The sequence below is a fragment of the Podarcis bocagei genome (genome assembly GCF_964188305.1).
Source record: "Podarcis bocagei genome assembly, chromosome: 16".
NCBI lineage: Eukaryota > Metazoa > Chordata > Lepidosauria > Squamata > Lacertidae > Podarcis > Podarcis bocagei.
In genome coordinates this window covers 8,371,256-8,390,472 of record NC_138142.1, presented here as the reverse complement: position 1 = coordinate 8,390,472, position 19,217 = coordinate 8,371,256, and the positions used below count along the sequence as shown (strand labels likewise).

Below are 19,217 nucleotides of genomic sequence, written 5' to 3'. Positions count from 1 at the left end.
ACCACATCCATCCCAGGTCCTCTGCATCATAGCAGTGGCACCCGACCCTCTTAAGAAGCTTAGAGCCTGCTTGTTTTGCCATTCCCTTTTTCTCTGCCTGCAGGGACTAGGCAGGAGAATGACTCTGCAAGCAGGCTGAGAGTTGGCCGGTGGAGGGCAGAGCCTCACAGGAGGAGATGCCATGGGCCCTGTCAGATGACTCTATGGGCCTGAGTTGGCTTTCAGCGCCTTGCACCTGGCCGAGGGAGGTTCTCAAACCTGGAGCCCTGCTGGTTCGCTACATAGACTCAATTGTGCATACAGCTTTCCTGCGTTAAAGGTAAAGGGACCCTGACCATTAGGTCCAGTCGTGGCCAACTCTGGGATTGCGGTGTTCATCTCGCTTTATTGGCCGAGGGAGCTGGTGCACAGCTTCCGGGTCATGTGGCCAGCATGTGGCGAACCAGAGCAGCGCACGGAAACGCCGTTGACCTTCCCGCCGGAGTGGTACCTATTTATCTACTTGCACTTTGACGTGCTTTCGAACTGCTAGGTTGGCAGGAGCAGGAACCAAACAACGGGAGCTCACCCTGTCGCGGGGATTCGAACCGCCGACCTTCTGATTGGCAAGTCCTAGGCTGTGTGGTTTAACCCACAGCGCCACCCACGTCCCTTTTCCTGCATTACTTTCCTGCATTACATGAATCCTGGCAGCTCCGGATGTGACTCAGAACTAGACCAGGCTTTTCCAATGGATAGGTGAATCCTAAATAGAAATAACGTTTCACTCTTGGGTCATTTTTGGGAACAGTTTCTGGAAACCCTTGGCTTGTGTCCACCCTACACTATATCACCAGCTGGAATATCCTTCTTTCCTGTACAGGCTCTCCATTTTGCCATCTGCTGCCAATTTAACATCTCTCTGTGCTGGCAGCTTTCTTATGCCTTGTTTACTTTGCCTTAAAGAAAAAATAAATCAATAGGCAGGAGTTTTAAAGAGGAGTATCTCTAAACCAATTAAGCTCTTGAGGAAGAAAGCCACAATTCCCTCTAGGGTGCTCTGGAAGCATCGGGTCTCACTTGTAGAGCGGAAAAGGGTTTTGTGTTGTTGTTGTTTTCGTTTTAATTTTGAATAGGGATCACAGTTCAGGGGTAGAGGGCATATGCAGAAGGTCCTGGGTGCAGATGCAGGCATCTCCTGTTATAAAAGGATCTCAGGTGTCAGTGCTGGGAAAGACCTGAGACTTTAGTGAGTGACTGCCAGTCAGAACAGACGGTACTGGGCAACATAAACCTATGGTCAGACTCTGGTAAGGCATTGCTATTAATTGTTGTTGTTTTTGGTTAGACTTGATAGCTGCCGATTAAACTGATGGCTCCAAGTGACTTGCAACATATCTATCTATCATCTATCTATCATCTATCTATCTATCTATCTATCTATCTATCTATCTATCTATCATCTATCTATCTATCTATCTATCTATATCTATTATCTATTATCTATCTATCTATCATCTATCTATCTATCTATCTATCTATCTATCTATCTATTATCTATCTATCTATCTATCTATCTATCTATCTATCTATATCTATCATCTATCTATCTATCTATCATCTATCTATCTATCTATCATCTATCATCTATCATGTATCTATCTATCTATCTATCTATCTATCTATCTATCTATCTATCTATCTATCTCTATCTATCTATCTATCTATCTATCTATCTATCATCTATCTATCTATCTATCATCTATCTATCTATCATCTATCATCTATCATCTATCATCTATCATCTATCATCTATCTATCATCTATCATCTATCATCTATCATCTATCATCTATCTATATCTCAATAGACACATTATAATATTGACACATCAATGCAATTCATAAAAAAATGCATGCATCCTTGACAGCATTTCACCTGTGAAAGTCAGGCCTTGTGTCTGATTTTCGCCCTTGGGTCAAGCATCTTTGCCTGAGCCACCCTGTGTTGTGGACAACAGGTTGCGTGGCACAGGTCTCAGTAACCTTTTGGACTGCAGAGTTGAAGAGACACATGTTGGCCAGGGAAATTAATGCTGGTGTGTTGTGCATGTCTGCATCTGCATAACAGCAGGGAGTCCCACTTGCCCAAATCAGATGATACTGCTGGGATTATGTAACTTCAAGAATTGCTGCATGGACTTCCTTGTTTCCTCTTTCCCTCCCTTTTCCCTTTTGCATTGTGTCTATGAGATGGTAAGCCTTTATTGTTAATCTCTGTTCAGTGCTTAGGACTGGTTGTTGTTGATGATGCTTTATGAGTTGCTATTGTTCCTAAGCGGCTCCTGTCCGGTGGGCTCCTTTAAAGCAAGCAGGCTCTCTGTCCCTCCAGCAAAGTTTTTCAGCTCGCTAAGGGGGGGGGGGAGGGATAGAAGTAGAGCCTGCTCCACGCATGCTCCTTGTCCCTTGAGTGCTTTTCCTTCCCTCCCCACTTAAAACGTGGTTACAAAGCACAGATCCACATGGATCCTCAGGATTTTTGCACTGGGTCACCCCAAATTCACCATCAGATCACATAGCATGTCCATGGTTACAGCTTGCACCAAAAAAATCACGCACCCACTGTTGCCTGGAACCGCAGTGGTGCAAAAACGTGGTTACAAACATGGATCCACATGGATCCTCAGGATTTTTGCATTGGGCTACCCCAAACTCACCGTCAGATCACATGTCTGTGGCCACAGCATGAACCACAAAAATCATACATCCACTGTTTCGTTTAGAATATTTTTTTTCTTAGAATCATAGAATCATAGAATCATAGAATCATAGAATTCTTGTTTTCCTCCTCTAAAAACTACCTGCGTGTTATGGTCGGGTGCGTGTTATCGAGTGAAAAATACGGTAATCAGTGTTTCTCATTTCATCCGAACGGTGATTCATTTAAAGAAGCCACGATCAAATTGTGATTTGTGTTCCTTGTTTTCCCCTCTAATCATAATTGAAACTAACCAGAGTTCTCCGGACTTTTAGATGTAAAGGAGGATCTCAGGTTAGTTTTGAACATGGCAACTGGTGCTACCCCTCTCCTTGTAGCCATTCTGGAGTGGAGAGGGCACAAGTTTGAGGCTCGTTTCTGTCTTGCTAAACCATAACTTGGTGTTGCGTCTGAACTAGTCAACTGGTGTTCATTCTCTCTGGGACAAAGAAACCCAAATCAGATCTTTGGTCCATCTAGCTCATTGTTGTTGACACTGGCTGGCAGCTGTTTTGCATCACTTGGGGCAGGAGTCCTTCCCAACCCTTTCTGGAGATTAAATTTGAGATGTTTTCATGCAAGACTCTGTCACTTTAGCTCAATATGGTCTACACTGACTGACAGCCGCACTCAGGTGGGCTTCTTTCTTTGCCCTATCTGGAGATGGAAGGGATTAACGCTGGGATTGATTGCATGCAGAGAGCATGTTCTCTACCGCTCAGCTCGCAGCACTTGCAATAGCAACCAAGGCATATTTGGTATAATCCATTCCTTTGAAAACTGTGGTTGGCGTCTCAGATTGGGGCGGGCAGTAATCAAGGTGAGAGTCTGCTGTGCTCTGCAAAGCCTGAGAAATGTGATACAAGCAAGATTCATTCCAACGTCACCTTTCCATGCCGGCACAATATATCCAGGAGTGCACCGGTGGATTGATAGCTTTGTAATTGCTGACATTTTTTCCCTGCTTGGTTGAGCATCATTCTCTGTTTCGTTCTCCAGCTACCAATTTCCTTGGCTGTGGTGCATTTGTCACTGTAGGAAGTAAAGAGCAAACAGAAAGAAAACAGGCAAAGTGCTCCCCACTAAATTATTTTAGAATTTGCCCAATAAGCAGCAAAGGTGGCAGGTTCCTTTTTAAAAAAAAGCAATATACTATAATGCAGCCGATTTGAGAAACACTGCAATTAAGTAGGGTGTTGTTGCTTTTCAAAACTATTGTTGGCATCCTTCTGTCTCAAGAGACAATGAAGTTCACCTCCGGGGGTGAAGTCAAATGACTGCGTTAGCAGCTCTGAAGTGACCTCCCTGGGGCGCAAATGTGAATGGAGATTCTGGACTGGCCAGAAAATAAGGCTCCCCTCTCAGCCGCGCTGATGTGCTTCAAAGGAAAGCAGAGCAATACGTCTGGCACCAGCTTGGCTGCAGGAATTGCTGGAAGGAGGTGTACAAGGCACTATCCAACCACTTCAGGGACTCTACTCTGAATTTATGTAGGGTTTACTCCATGGGTAGGCAAACTAAGGCCCGGGGGCCAGATCCAGCCCTTTCGCCTTCTAAATCTGGCCCGCGGACATTCCGGGAATCAGTGTGTTTTGATATGAGTAGAATGTGTCCTTTTATTTAAAATGCATCTCTGGGTTATTTGTGGGTCCTGCCTGGTGTTTTTACATGAGTAGAATGTGTGTTGTTATTTAAAATACGTATCTGGGTTATTTGTGGGGCATAGGAATTCGTTCACCCCCCCCCAAAAAAAAAATATAGTCCGGCCCACCACATAGTCTGAGAGACGGTGGACCAGCCCCCTGCTGAAAAAGTTTGCTGACCCCTGGTTTACTCCTTAGCCTTTTCTTCTCCTGAGGATATCCCACAAGGCAGTGGAAGTTTAGGATCAGAGTTTTCATTCTCCTAGAATTTCATTCCCAGGTGGATAAGCCCCATCTGCCCCTCACTGAGGTTTACCCAGCAAGTCAAAGCCATTCCTGAGGTGTGGCTGCTGCTTCTAGGAGCCACGGGTGAGAGGTGGGTGTAGGGTGGACCAACCGCCCCAGAAGGATCACAACGTGTCCCCCACCAGAGGTACTATCCTTGCCATAATACTCCATAATGGTAAAGGTAAACCATTAGGTCCAGTTGTGACCGACTCTGGGGTTGTGGCACTCATCTCTCTTTATTGGCCAAGGGAGCTGGCGTACAGCTTCCGGGTCATGTGGCCAGCATGGCTAAGCCGCTTCTGGCGAAACCAGAGCAGGGCACGGAAACGCCGTTTACCTTCCCTCCAGAACAGTACCTATTTATCTACTTGCACTTTGACGTGCTTTTGAACTGCTAGCTGGGCAGGAGCTGGGACTGAGCAACGGGAGCTCACCCCATTGCGGGGATTCGAACTGCCGACCTTCTGATTGGCAAGTCCTAGGCTCAGTGGTTTAACCCACAGCGCCACCCACGTCCCTTTTTATAATACTTCATACACCCCACTATATTATTTTATCTTCACGGCTGCCAGAATACCCTCTAGAGTAGGAGCTCTCCAACTCCCCCCCCCCCATGGACCCCTTGAAAATTTCTGATGGTCTTGGCAAACCACTTAATAATTTATCAATTAATTGCTTCTTTTATTTCTTGTACAGTGGAACCTTGGTTTTCGCCTGTAATCCGTTCCGGAAGACCGTTTGACTTCCGGAACGTTCGAAAACCGAAGATCAGTGGGTGGGTGGCAAAATCCATTGAGAAAAAAGAAAAACATGCAGCGGAAGCCGTTCAACTTCCAAGGAGCATTCAAAAATGGAAGCAATTACTTCCGGGTTTTCAGGTTGAGGCTTCCAAAACATTCGGCTTCTGAGACGCTCAAAAACCGAGCTTCCACTGTATTATATTACAATCTTCATCCCTTAAGATTCAAACTGTGATGGAACGAAGTACAATATAAAAAGTTAAAGAAGTGGCAAAATGCAATTGAAGATAAATATTAATATTTACCGCAGACATCCTGCAATACTTTCCAAGACTTTTTAAATTGCCCACCCTCAAACTCCAGACCACCCCCGGAAACATCATACATACATCACAGAATCCTGAGTGTGTTATCTCCTGTCTGACAGGTTACCTGATTGCATTATCTGCGTTTTGGCCACTCTTTTGTTATTGTAATTTCTTAATTCCCAAATCCAGGTCACAGGTCATAGGCTCACCCTATTCACACCTTAAATGTGCCCTTAAGGCAGGATTTGTGAGCACAGAGACAATGGGGAGGTTTTTTTCCCATTTCCTTCGACCTTGCAGATAAATATTTGAGGTCATTTTGGGAGAGAGAAAATGGTTTCAGGACTTTTCTGTGGGTTTCAGACATGTAATTTACATATTTTTATGTGTTTGCTTTTATGAACATCTATTTTATACAGTGGTACCTTAGGTTACAGTGGTACCTTAGGTTACAGCAGCGGTGCAGCGGCAGCAGCAGGCCCCATTAGCTAAAGTGGTACCTCAGGTTAAGAACAGTTTCAGGTTAAGAACGGACCTCCGGGTCAAATTAAGTTCTTCACCCAAGGTACCACTGTATACCTCCCATCAGCCCTGAGCACTGCCCATTCTGATGGCAGCTGGAGTCCAGCAACATATGGAGGGCACCAGGTTGGGGGTGGTGTGTTTGACAGATGATTTCTGTCTAGGGATTCAGGCAACAGTCTTACCTAGTCCTATCTTGAGATGCTGAGGATTGAATTTGGGATCTCCTGAATTCAAAACATGTCCTCTTCCCCACTGAGCTACAGGAGCTGAGTCTCATGCACTGAACTAACTTGCAAAATATTTGCATATACAGTGGTACCTCAGGTTAAGTACTTAATTCGTTCCGGAGGTCCGTACTTAACCTGAAACTGTTCTTAACCTGAAGCACCACTTTAGCTAATGGGGCCTCCTGCTGCCGCCGCGCTGCCGGAGCACGATTTCTTTTCTCATCCTGAAGCAAAGTTCTTAACCTGAGGTACTATTTCTGGGTTAGCGGAGTCTGTAACCTGAAGCATCTGTAACCCAAGGTACCACTGTAGTCCTCTGATATTAGAATACACCTGCAATGGTGCCGGTCTTTCAAGCATAGTTGTTGCTGCCTCCTTCTCCCCCTGCCCCCTTACAGGTAAAACAATCCTGTTGTTATTATTATTATCAAAGCAGTGTATCTTTATCTGCCTGTTTCATTAGGACTGAATGGATCCCAGAGGTTGAGTTAAAGTCTTTATTCAGTTGATACAAAAGCAGCCAGTGGTAGGCCTATGAATAAATGAACAGGTTTGCCATCCTGTGCCTAGCATGGAGATGGAAAGTGGCACAGGGCCACCTCTCAATATTATTAGAGGAGCTGATAAAAACTTGGCAGGCTCGTTCCAACTGAACTGGCATCGGGGGAAGGAATTTCACATGGCATTGGTGCTGGAGTGTTAAAGCACCAGAGAGATGAAACAGAGCTGGTGTTTTTGCTAATAGACAAGATTTAAGAATGTAGATATTAGGTGCTTGCCCTGTTCCTTTTGCTGATGAAAAGCCTACAAATGTACCCAGGTTTTCAGGGTTTTATAGCGGGCTCTTGGTGAACATCCTGCCATCTCACTCACAGTCATACATGGCCAATAGCCTGCTATATTTGACTTGGTGGGTCACACGGGTTGCGGGTCACTGAGCTGATCAACAGAATCTCTGTGTGCTTTCAATGCTGGTGTGTAATCCTTGCTGACTGAAGAGCGGAGTCTCTCTCCTCTCGTATTAGTTACCAATATCATGTCTTACTTAGTTTCAGTGGCGTAGCGTGGGTTGTCAGCACCCGGGGCAAGGCAAGTAATTTGCGCCCCCTAACCCATGGATTTTAGCAGGGGGCAGAGAGCTGCAAGTACGAGCGCACCCCCCCATGTTGCGCCCAGTGTGGCCGGCCCCCCCTGCACCCCCACGCTACGCCACTGCTTAGTTTGCTAATTAAAAAACTTGCCTCTGGTCTTGTACTGAAGACCTCCTATATTGTATGAGATAATTATGTTGCATGCTTTTTTGTGTTGTACACCAGGTTTTAATTATTTGGGGATGCCTTGCATCGCGAAGGGTTTTGAGATGTGGTGATGCTCGAACCTCTTCCAATCTATGCCCCATCCCGAGGGATGAGGGTAGGGTGAGCAGGGATTACCCACCTCCGTCACTGGTGTTGTGCAATGCCAGGTCTATAGCCAATAAAACCGCCACCGTGCGAGACTTTTTTATCTCGCTGGGGGTTGACTTGGCTTGTGTGACGGAGACCTGGGTGTGTGAAGGTGAAGTAGTTGCCCTGCATGAGATAGCACCCCCGGGTTTCTCTGCCCTCCTCCAGTAGCGGACTGTAGGTCAGGGGGAGGGGTAGTGTTGTTAATTTGGGAGGATTGCTCTTTCAGGGCTCTGCCATCACCATCAATCTCCGGCATTGAATGTGTTGGCCTAGTGTGGGGCACTAAGGAGAGCTTGGCTGTCTGGCTGGTGTACCGACCACCTAGCGCACCAGCAGCCACCCTGTCAGGCCTGTTGGATGTGGTGGCAGGCTGGGCCTTGGAATTCCCTAACCTACTGGTTTGGGGGGACTTCAGCATCCATGCTGCTGCCACCCCCTTCTCACGGGCTCTGGACCTGGTGTCTTCCATGGGGACAGTAGGGCTCTCCCAGTTTGTTTTGGGTCCCACACACCAAGCAGGCCACACACTGGATTGGAATTTTTGATGCGGGTATAGATGTGATTATGTCCTCACTTGTGGAAGTGCCATGGTCTGATCACTATGCTCTGAAAGCCAGGATTGACTTCCCGCCCCCATCCCGCTTGGGTGGCGAGCCTATTTGGGCTCTCCCGCGAAGGCTGATGGATCCTGATGGATTTCATCAGGCCTTGCGGGACCCTGCTCCCCCTAGTGGCTCACTAGATGAGCTTGTCGAGAACTAGAATAACCAGCTCTTGGCGGCCATCAATGAGATCGCACCGAAGCACCCTCTGCGACCCCGCCGAAACCGGGCCCCCTGGTTTACCGAAGAGCTCTGGAAAATGAAGCGGGTCCTCAGACGGCTAGAGCGAGCAAAGAAAAAAAGAAAAAAAATCTCTTTGATTGTTTATTCTGATTGGCAAACATGGCTTTCCATGGTCTTTAGTGTCCACGTCTTTCACATTACCTGCTCCCACATTTTAAGAAAGGCATTGACAAAGGGCAGGTCCACACAAGGGCAGGACCCCAATTTCAGTTCACAGTTTAATCCCCAGTTCCCCAAACCAAACAGCCATTTGATGTTGCTTCTCTAAGTCCCAAGAGACCCAAACCGCTCCATGTTTGAGCATTCAGAGTTCCAGATATTCCTGGACTTTTTGCAATAAGGAAAGCATTGGGGACAGTTTGGGATAACCGTTGCTTGATATGAAATTGTATAGCCTCTCAAACAAATCAGAACAAATGCTCAATAAACAGACAACCACGCATAACTTCCCCCACAAACTTTGTGCAAACAAACTGGGAAGGATGCTCCAATCCATTAACAGGTCAACTGGATGCGGCCATATTGCATGTTTGCAACGTGCAGTGTTTGTTTGTTTTTTACTAATGCACATGAGCAAACATGCACATTGCCAAAAACAAAGCACAAAAAGAAGGGTGGGTGGGTGTGTGCGCGCGCGCAGGGGAGAGAGTCATAAAGCAACTAGAGCGCTATGGCCCACAAAACATTTTGAAATCCTAAACACAGTGATTCAGAAACAAGCCCCACTGAACTTGGTGGGGCTTACTGTAAACATGCTCAGGGTTGTACTGTAAATGGAAAAATGGGGGATATCTCAGTGCTTAGGTTGCACACCCTCCAGAAGTAAGATTGGATTCAGAACTTGAAAATATGGGAAGAATGTATGAGGATCATTTGTCTAGCAATGGAGCTTATTTTTGCCGTTGTTTGTATTTGAACAGACATGTGGTATTTAAAAGCACTCTATAAGCTATACGATTGCAAAAGCAAACAGCCCCATGGAAAGATAACCTAGTGTACTGCTTATTATATTCCCGCCCCCCTCATAAATGGAAGATTTGAACTCTTATATTTCCTGCTGATCTTTTCTTTCCTCCTCACAGTTTGGAAATGAGCTACCGTACTTACAACCTGCAGTGCCACAGAAAACATTTGGTCGGATCCATATTTTAGAAGAGAAGAACCAGGCTTTTCGGTCTAATGTCACCACACTAACCCAAGAGAATCATCAGTGCAGCTTCTTAGTAAGTCATCAAGTTTTAAATTTTCTTTTCTTGTTTTTGGGTTTTCTCGGCTTGCTTGGAGGCAAATGTAATTTAGCAGTTCAAGTGTAACTGTCAGAACGCTTTCTCGAGCCCCTCTTACGGCTTTCTCCCCCCCCCCACCTCCCCAGACATGTATTGTTATGTACAACGCTTTGATTCCTTGTTTTTCTACTAGAGGGCAATATGAAATGGAACATTTCATAGCTGTAATATTGCTTTATTGTGTGAAAGGGCAGCTCATACTCTGAACGGCAGTGATTAATCTTGTTTCTGATTTTAAACAATCTTTTGCTAAGCTCCGGTATTACATTTGGATTGGGGGTATCATTCAAATCACTGTAGCAAGGATGATGAAGTTTTCAAGCTGATGTCTCCGTTTGCCACTCAAGCAACGCTCTGTGAAATATGAAGGTTTGAGAATCTGGCTGTTTCGATGGAAACATGCACAACGTTCGTCAACAAAATTACAAGCAAATGTGCCTAAGCACATAGGGGCAGGAGACGACTTGGCAAAGCTCTCTTCCCGTGGACTGTTGCCCCGTGCTGAGCTTGTTCTGTTTTAGTATTTAGTATTTTATATCCTGCCTTATATCCCAAGGTGAGTTGGCATCTTCCTAAACTCATTCATGAAACAGCCATGCAATACTACGTGAAAACATCAGAAAGCAGCACAATATCTCTCTCACAGTGCATTAAAAGCCTTGGGTGAACAAAGCCATTTTAGCTTATCTGAAAACTCAGAAGTGTGGGTGCCAGCTAGGCTCATGGGAGCTCCATGAACAAGGAACTGCCCAACCACAGGACCAGAGGACCCTTATCAGAATGCTGCAGTGCAATTGCTGACAGGAGTGAGGCTTTGTCAGCATGTAAAGCCTGTGCTCAGAGGTCTGCACTGGTTGGCGATCGGCTACCGGGCCGTGTTCTAGGTGTTACTGTTAAAATATAAAGCCCTTAATAAGTTGGGACCAGTCCTCTCGCGAGATCCCCTTACCCTATATGTACCCACTCAACTGCTTTGATTGACAAAACTGGCACTACTACAGGTGTTACACAATACCCGCACCACATCTGTAAGAACTCGATCGTTTAGTATGGCAGCACCTGAACTTTGGAACTCCCTGTGTATTAATATCAGGCAAGCATCTTCACTGTACAGGTGGTACCTCGGGTTACATGCGCTTCAGGTTACATACGCTTCAGGTTACAGACTCTGCTAACCCAGAAATAGTACCTCGGGTTAAGAACTTTGCTTCAGGATGAGAACAGAAATCGTGCTCCAGCAGCATGGCGGCAGTGGGAGGCCCCATTAGCTAAAGTGGTGCTTCAGGTTAAGAACAGTTTCAGGTTAAGAACGGACCTCCGCTGAATTAAGTTCGTAACCCGAGGTACCACTGTATTCTTATTTAGATATTTTCATTTAGACAAGCTTACTTAGATGTTTAGAAAGTTTGCATGAATCTTAATTTGTTTTCACCTATTCTATTACGGTTTAAACTTTCTGTATGTTTTAACTTATGGTTGTTAGTTATAATTTTACTGTTTTATCTTCCGCCTTTTCCCCCTGACGGGACTCAAGGTGGCTTACCAATTAAAAATAGGAACCACTAAAACACAGAAAAGAATATCATTTAGAAACAATTAAACATTGACAGAATTAGATTGATAGATCGATAGATAGATAGATAGATAGATGATGATGATAGATAGATAGATAGCTATAATCTCTTAAAACCATACAAATAAGTACAAGAGAAACAGAACAACACCAACCCTTTCATTAAAGGCAGTCAGTTCCCCAAATCCTGTTGAAACACGAAGGTCTTCACTAGCCGGCAGATGGACAACAAGGAGGGAGACAGTCTAGCTTCTCCAGGGAGGGAGTCCCAAAGTCTGGGAGCAGCCACCGAGAAGGCCCTCTCCTTCGCCCCCACCAGGCATGTCTGTGTGGGTGGTGGGACCAAGAGAAGGGCCTCCCCTGAATATCTCAGAACGTGGGCAGCTTCATAATAGCCCCCAGCAACAGCTGGAGGGCTGCAGACCCCCCCTCCATTCCCAGTGTATGGGCATGAGGCCTGCTCCTTCTTCCCCCAGTCAGGTACAGTGCCCCCAGCTGTGAAGGGTGCTGCCCTGTGGGTTGGAAGCTGCAGGCTAAGCACTCCTCCCCCCCCCCCCGCCCACTTCTTTCCAAGTAGAGGATAAAGCTGAATGAATGCATATTAAATAAGCTAACAAGCCAGTCCTGAAAACAAAATCAGCACTTTCCCAAGCTCCAGATGCAGCTCCTTTCTCTCTCTCCCCCCCATCAACTTTTGCATTTTCTCTGCACAAAGCACTATTGCTTCTCCTGCTCTCTCTCCCCCCCCCCTTTAAGAACCTTGGCAAATAACACACTCGGCTTGATGTCTGAAGAGAAGAACGCGATTAAGGTGGGGGAAAATTATATTGCAGCTCCAAACCCCAATTGAACGAGTTGACTTAGCGGAAATTTTGCATGGTCAATTTTCCAGTCATGAATACAGCGCAAATGCCTGGGGAATTAGGCTTGCCACGCTCAATAATAACCCTTAAAACCTGCCACTTGCCGGAGATAACGGAGGCCTGTGATCTTGCAGTTCGGAGTCGTGCGTCAGTGGGGCTGCTTAGCTACACAAGGCTAATGGCAGGTTGGGAGAGACCAAATAATGACACGGGGACCAGGCAAGAAGCTCACACCCAGTCTCTCACAGGGAAGCTTTCCTTTTTTGACAGGCCAGCAGAGGAAACCAGAGCGGAAGCCTGTGGACTGCAGATTAATGATGTGGGTTTCTTGGATAAATCTGAAAGGTTGCTGCTGCAGGTGGGGTTTGTTGTCAAATTTATGAGGACAGCAACTTCCTATTATGCAGAAATGGGTAAGCTGTGCCTCTTCAGATGTTGCCAGACTCCAACCCCCCATCGGCCCCAGCCAGTTTAGCCGACCTGTGGTCAGGGATAAGGGGAGTTGTAGTCTAGCAACACCTGGACAGCCACAGGTTCATCCACTCCAGCTATATAATTTGTTGAAGAAGAAGCCACTTTCCACATCAGGCTTCACAGATGAAAGTGGGGACTCTTCCTCGCATGTGGGGTTGATTGGCGCCCCATTCTCTACCCACTATGTGCTGTGTTAAGGCTGTAATCCTACGCACACTTTCTCTTAAGAGTATGCCCTACTGCAATGTACTTCTAAGTACATAAGCACTGTTTCATTTTTAATAAATTATTGTCTTCTATATCTATAAAAGGAATGCGGGTGTCGCTGTGGTCTAAACCACAGAGCCTAGGGCTTGTTGATCAGAAGGTCCGCGGTTCAAATCCCCATGACGGGGTGAGCTCCCATTGCTCAGTCCCAGCTCCTGCCAACCTAGCAGTTCGAAAGCACGTCAAAGTGCAAGTAGATAAATAGGTACCGCTCCGGTGGGAAGGTAAACGGTGTTTCTGTGTGCTGCTCTGGTTTCGCCGGATGACCCGGAAAAACTGTCTGTGTATGTATGTTGAAGTACCTTCTGCACGGTGCACCTCAGATTCCAACATTTCAAGGCCCAAGTTCCGGTCACTGACCTCAGAGACCTTGTGGTGGAGAAACACAGGGCTTTTGTGGGGGTGCTGTGACTCAGTGGTAGAACAACTGCTTTGCATGCAGGTCCTAAGTTCAGTTTCCAGGTAGGACTGGAAAAGACCCCTGCCTGAAACCCTACAGAGCTACTGGCATTCATTGTGTGTGTGTGTGTGTGTGTGTGTGTGTGTGTGTGTGTGTGTATAATGATATTTATTGAAAAAAGAATTTTTAAAATCACAAAGAAAAGAAAAAAACAAAATTACAAAAAAATAAATACAAAAACAGAGAGAAAAAATAAAAAATAAAACCATCCCTTTCAAATTCTCCACTTTCTTTACCTTCTTTCCATGACCTCCTCCTCCTCCCATCTCTTGTATCTTGATTAATAATTGTCACAGCAAATCCTTTCCATAGTTCATACTATTCTGTCATTTCATTATCTTACTCTATTTTCATCTTATCTCATATAAAACCTTAAAACTTAAAATTTAAATCTTATTTTTACCAGCTTCTCATAACCTTTACCTTTTTACCTACTTCTTTAAACATTCTTACAATACTGGCATTCATTGTATAGACAGTACCTGTCAGGGGACTGCCATCGAAAGGGGGGAGGGGGGCAGAAGAGTACAGGGAGCCTCCAAAGTTGCTGAGCAGTAGCACTTTGTTATTCAGTGGAGAGAGTCATGCCTCCAGCGAAGCAGAGGGGGAAAGGAGGGGCGAAGCGAGCCAAAGGCTCACAGACAAAGCCCATGCACCTCGCTCAGTCCGGCTGGTCGGGAAACGGACATGCCTCTTCCGTCACCCAGTTTTTGCAAGGGGGTCAAACGTAAGGAGGGAAGGCAGAGATTTGGGGTGTTTAAGTTCTTATGTTGGGGGGGGGGGACACACCAGAAAAGGCCACTCCCAGAACCTGCAAGTGACTGAGACAAACATGAACTTTGGATCTCTGAACTGTACATAGCTTGCACAAAATAAAACCTGTAAAAGACAGGTCAGAGTCCTGGCTGTTTTACTCACGAGCAACCACCTAGAGACCTGACAGTACCAAACTAGGTGGAACAATGGTTCATCTCGCTCTTCAGAATTTCAGAAATGAGATTCTCCCAGCCCTAGCTGGAGATACCAGGGATTGAACCCGGGACCTTTTGCATGCAAAAAAAAAAGATGGTTTGCCACTGAGCTATAGGAGTACAGGAATCTGCCTTACAGGTCATGGTTCCCATTTGATCCTGACAACTTATCTCCTGGCCTGGTTGCCTTGGCTGTTGCGGTGCAGATGGTCACTCTCCCCCCACTCAGGTAATCCCGTCTGTATGCTGAGTGCCAGCCCATGCTATGCTTTAGAAAGGGACCGTTGAGGAAAATGTAAATTGTGCATGTGTGTAAAAATCCCACCCCTTCAACTCACTCGCCCTGCAGGGCAGAATAGTCCCTGTTCCTCTGCTTTAGCATCACCTGTCCCTTGACATGTGACCAGCAGATGCTTTGGCACCACATACATAATGATATTGTGTTCCCCTCCCAAACACACATACTTATCTGTGTGACCTATTGATTCTCATTACTTACACGGAAATGCGTCTAGAGTTGCCTCCTTCCTCACTTTTGCCCTGCTGGCATAAGATACCCTGCATAATTCAAGGCCATCTAAACAAATGCCGCGTTCGATGATAAAAGCAGGATGAAGAGTCTTCTCAAGCTTTTTGTGTACGGTGACCTTCCTTTGTTTGGGTACTGGGGATTCTCTTCTCCTTACATGGTCTGGGAACGCTCTCTAATATTAGAGCTAGGTGTACACTGTTACAGAACATTTGTCTTGTCTCTCGGGAGGATTCTGTTTCAGTAGTGTCTGGCTGAAGGAGGCCGTCGTAGTTATACAGATCAACATCTTTCAGACTGCCAACCCTTGCTTCATTGCAAAATCCCCCAAAGGGTTCTGTGTATGAAAAATAGGAGTAAGAGTTCTATCCAGATCCATTTGCTTTCGAATGAGAATTCTGCCTTTGGACATAAGAAGAGACCTATTAGATCGAATCAAAGGTCCATTTAGTGCAGGAGTCTGTTCCCACCACTTGCCAGTGAGGTGTCTCTGGGAAGCCCATGGGAAAGTTGGGAAAGCAATGACTCCCCAGAAATTGGTACACTCCGGGTCAAATGTAATGTGTGAACAGGGTTTAAGCCCTTATGGAAAACTGAAGGATTGAATGGGTGCTTGTCATGTATACTGCCTTACCTGAGTTTGGGTAATGTCAGCAAGTCCTCCTTCGGCACCTCCAGACTCCATGTTTCCAGCTGCTTCTCATTTGATTACTTCTAGCCGTTGCATACACATCCTGCAGCCTGCATTCATTGTACCTGCCTTCCCCTAACCTGAGTGCTCTACTTCAGTCCATGTGCAATTATCCATCATGGTCGAATGGGACAGAAGTACATAGTGTCGCCCAAGACAGTTCAGGACCCAAAGCTGGTGGGCAAAGGCAGAAGACTCTCCTTCTCCAAGTTATTCTGGCCCTGTGTAGTTGCACCTCAACAACCACCACCCATAAAGCCTTATAAACTCTCAAAAACTCCCACTGAGCCCCCAGTATTTTTTGTTCTGGAGCGCAGCCCCCAAAGATAAATTGGCAATGCTCAAGTCAGCAGGCTCTTTGACAGATGTGATCCTTTCCAGTGACATGAGGTTCCCCAGGCTCAAAGGCAAGATCAGTATTTGAGTTTATCTCTCTCTAAAGCTTGGTGATGCCACTTTGGTCCTTCACGATCAACTGACTGAGTTATCATCTGTATTGAGTGTGGAGTCCACCTTGTATTGAAATGAAGGTGGCATCCCTGGGAAGCACAGTTCAGTCTGCAGCGTTTGTGGAAGGATCGAGACCCTGATGGAGCAGGGTGGGTAGGTGGGAGATGACAACTGGAGCTTTTGCTTGAGACAGACACAGAGGTCCCTATTGCTGCTTGCTTACACATCCCCAAGCAAGCCTATTACAGTGTTTAACGCTCCACTTTGAATGAATAGCAAAAAAACAAAACCCAAAAACCCTATAATTACATGTTCAGCACTGGGCAGTCAGCAGGTCCTGAGTGTGCAGAGTTCTCCCATTCCCATGTCTTTTTGTGATTATTATTTAGACACCTGTTTGAAGAAAGGCAATTATATGATATCATCATAAGGAACACAGCCAAGCCACCTCTTCAAGCAAACATCCTCTTTGTCCTTGGCCATTAAGCATGCAATGTTCATAGGCCTGTCCCTGATCTTTTGCAACACTTACCTGTTCGTTACTTAGCAACCGTGGCATTTACCACTGGCTGCAGCTGTCGGTAAGTCTGAATGTAAACTGAATTGCTCTGAGTTTGCAACAGATGCTGTTAAAAGGACCTGCGAATGTGTGTGTAAATGTCGCTTTCTTCACGGAGAAGAACCAGGAGCAGCAATTATGCCCTTGAGGAATCAGGACGTGGACCACACACCTTTCCTCTCGGTACAACCTTTCTCTGCTTCAGAACATGCTGCCTCCTCTTCTCTGTTTTCCAGGGGCTCATTGTGCGATTGCTCCCAGTGGTTCTTAGGGGGTGAGCGAGGGGACTTAGCTCCCCGGTCTTTGGGGGTTGGGCCCTGGATTGCCGGCCCTTCTTGTTTTTTTAAAAAAGCTTCACTTATAGGATAACTGTATTGTGTGTGTGTGTGTGTGTGTGTGTGTGTGTGTGTGTGTATGTTTGTGTGTGTGTGTGTGTGTGTGTGTGTGTGTCCCAATCCACACACAAGGTTTTATCCAGGGTAGCATAAGGTAAGTCACATAGTAATATACTTGTTGCACTGGTGTTTCATTGTTGCACAAGGGAAAACACAAGTACTTTACTGAACTTTGGACTAATTTAGGTATGGTAGTCTTTCATTCCAATCTGCCTTGGGCAAAAAGGCAAGGTAAATGTTATTTTAAAATAAATGCTCACACGATCTTATTTCTGTTCTCTTGCTCCTTCACTGATGATGGTGGCGCTGTGGGTTAAACCACAGTGCCTAGGGCTTGCCAATTAGAAGGTTGGTGGTTCGAATCCTTGTGATGGGGTGAGCTCCCATTGCTCGGTCCCTGCTCCTGCCAACCTAGCAGTTCAAAAGCACGTCAAAGTGCAAGTAGATAAATAGGTACTGCTCCGGCGGAAAGGTAAATGGCGTTTCCGTGTGCTGCTGTGGTTTGCCAGAAGCAGCTTAGTCATGCTGGCCACATGACCCAGAAGCTGTTTGCCGGCTCCCTCAGCCAATAAAGCGAGATGAGCGCCGCAACCCCAGAGTCGGTCATGACTGGACCTAATGGTCAGGGGTCCCTTTATACTTAGTCTTTCATTCCAATCTACCTTGGGCAAAAAGGCAAGGTAAATGTTATTTTGCTTCTTCTCCGATTTATATGCAGCTCACGCACCCAGCGGAGGAAGGTTAGATTTGGCCCCCTTGCCAGAGTGGGATCCTGTTACCTGCTCTGAAGTGGAAACACTTATAGGCCAATTTGAGGCGGGCAAGGCACCCGGAGACGATCTTATTTCCATAGATGTTATTAAAGCCAATAAGGATTGGTGGTGTCCACCTCTAGCAGCTCTTTTTACTTATATAAACAAAACAGCACAATTTCCTCCAAGCTGGAACTCTGCACTGATTGTGTTAATTCACAAGAAAGGGCCGCGCACAGACCCGGCCAATTTTAGACCAATTAGCCTGCTAAATGTTATTGGGAAGATCTATTCAAGATTTCTACTTAACAAATTAACGACCTGGATGGAAAGCAACAATATCATCGCAGAGGAGCAGGCGGGTTTCCGCCCCGGAAGATCAACAACAGACCAAATCTTAATCCTAAATCACTTGGCCACCAAGTACGCTGGCAATGGCCTAAAAGCCCTCCACGTCGCCTTTATAGACTTTAAGCAGGCCTTTGATCTAATTCCCAGGAACCAGCTATGGACAAAATTGGCAGCGACATCTATCGACCGCCGCCTTCTCTTGCTGATTATTAATTTGCATACAAATACCCTCTTGAGGATTAGGATAGATAGTAAGGGGCTAGTCTCCAATCCGGTTGCCACCACTAGGGGGGTAAGACAGGGCTGTTTGCTTGCCCCTGCTCTGTTTAACTTCTATATTAATTCGCTAGTGGTGCATATGGCAAATGCTGATTTCCATCCACCAAAACTGGCAGGACGAGCCTTAAATGTCCTACTGTATGCGGACGATGCCGCCCTATTAGCTACCTCCCCCATCGGATTAAGGAGGATGCTTCGAGCTCTTCATGAATATGAGACCCAACACGAGCTCCAATTAAATTATGCCAAGACCAAAATAATGGTCTTTGCTGCTCGACCGAAACCTAATTTATGGTCAATTAATGGTATTCCTTTAGAGCAGGTCAGTTGCTTCAAATACCTGGGTCAGGTTGTAAGATCAAATAGGTCCTTCCTGGCGCACAGAGAATACATAGCCTCGAACGCATCCAAAGCAGCCCTGGCGATTAGAACCCTGTACTCCAAGAAACAGGCACAGACTGTCAATGTTGCCTTACGTCTCTTTAAAATGAAAGTCCTCCCTCTTCTGCTGGTGGGCATTGCCTTGGGCTCACGTAGGGATTTTGAAAAATTGGAATC

General features: G+C 46.0%; 1 protein-coding gene across 2 annotated transcripts in view; it reads left to right on the top strand.

Moving 5' to 3' along the window:
* The first annotated feature begins 9,842 nt into the window (after window positions 1-9,842).
* RIMBP2 (RIMS binding protein 2) overlaps window positions 9,843-19,217 on the top strand; it is a 209,581-nt gene continuing 200,206 nt past the window's right edge. For both annotated transcript variants that reach the window (XM_081174663.1, XM_081174659.1), the window contains exon 1: window positions 9,843-9,982. The gene's annotated coding sequence lies outside the window, so the exon portion shown is untranslated. The remainder of the gene's footprint in view (window positions 9,983-19,217) is intronic.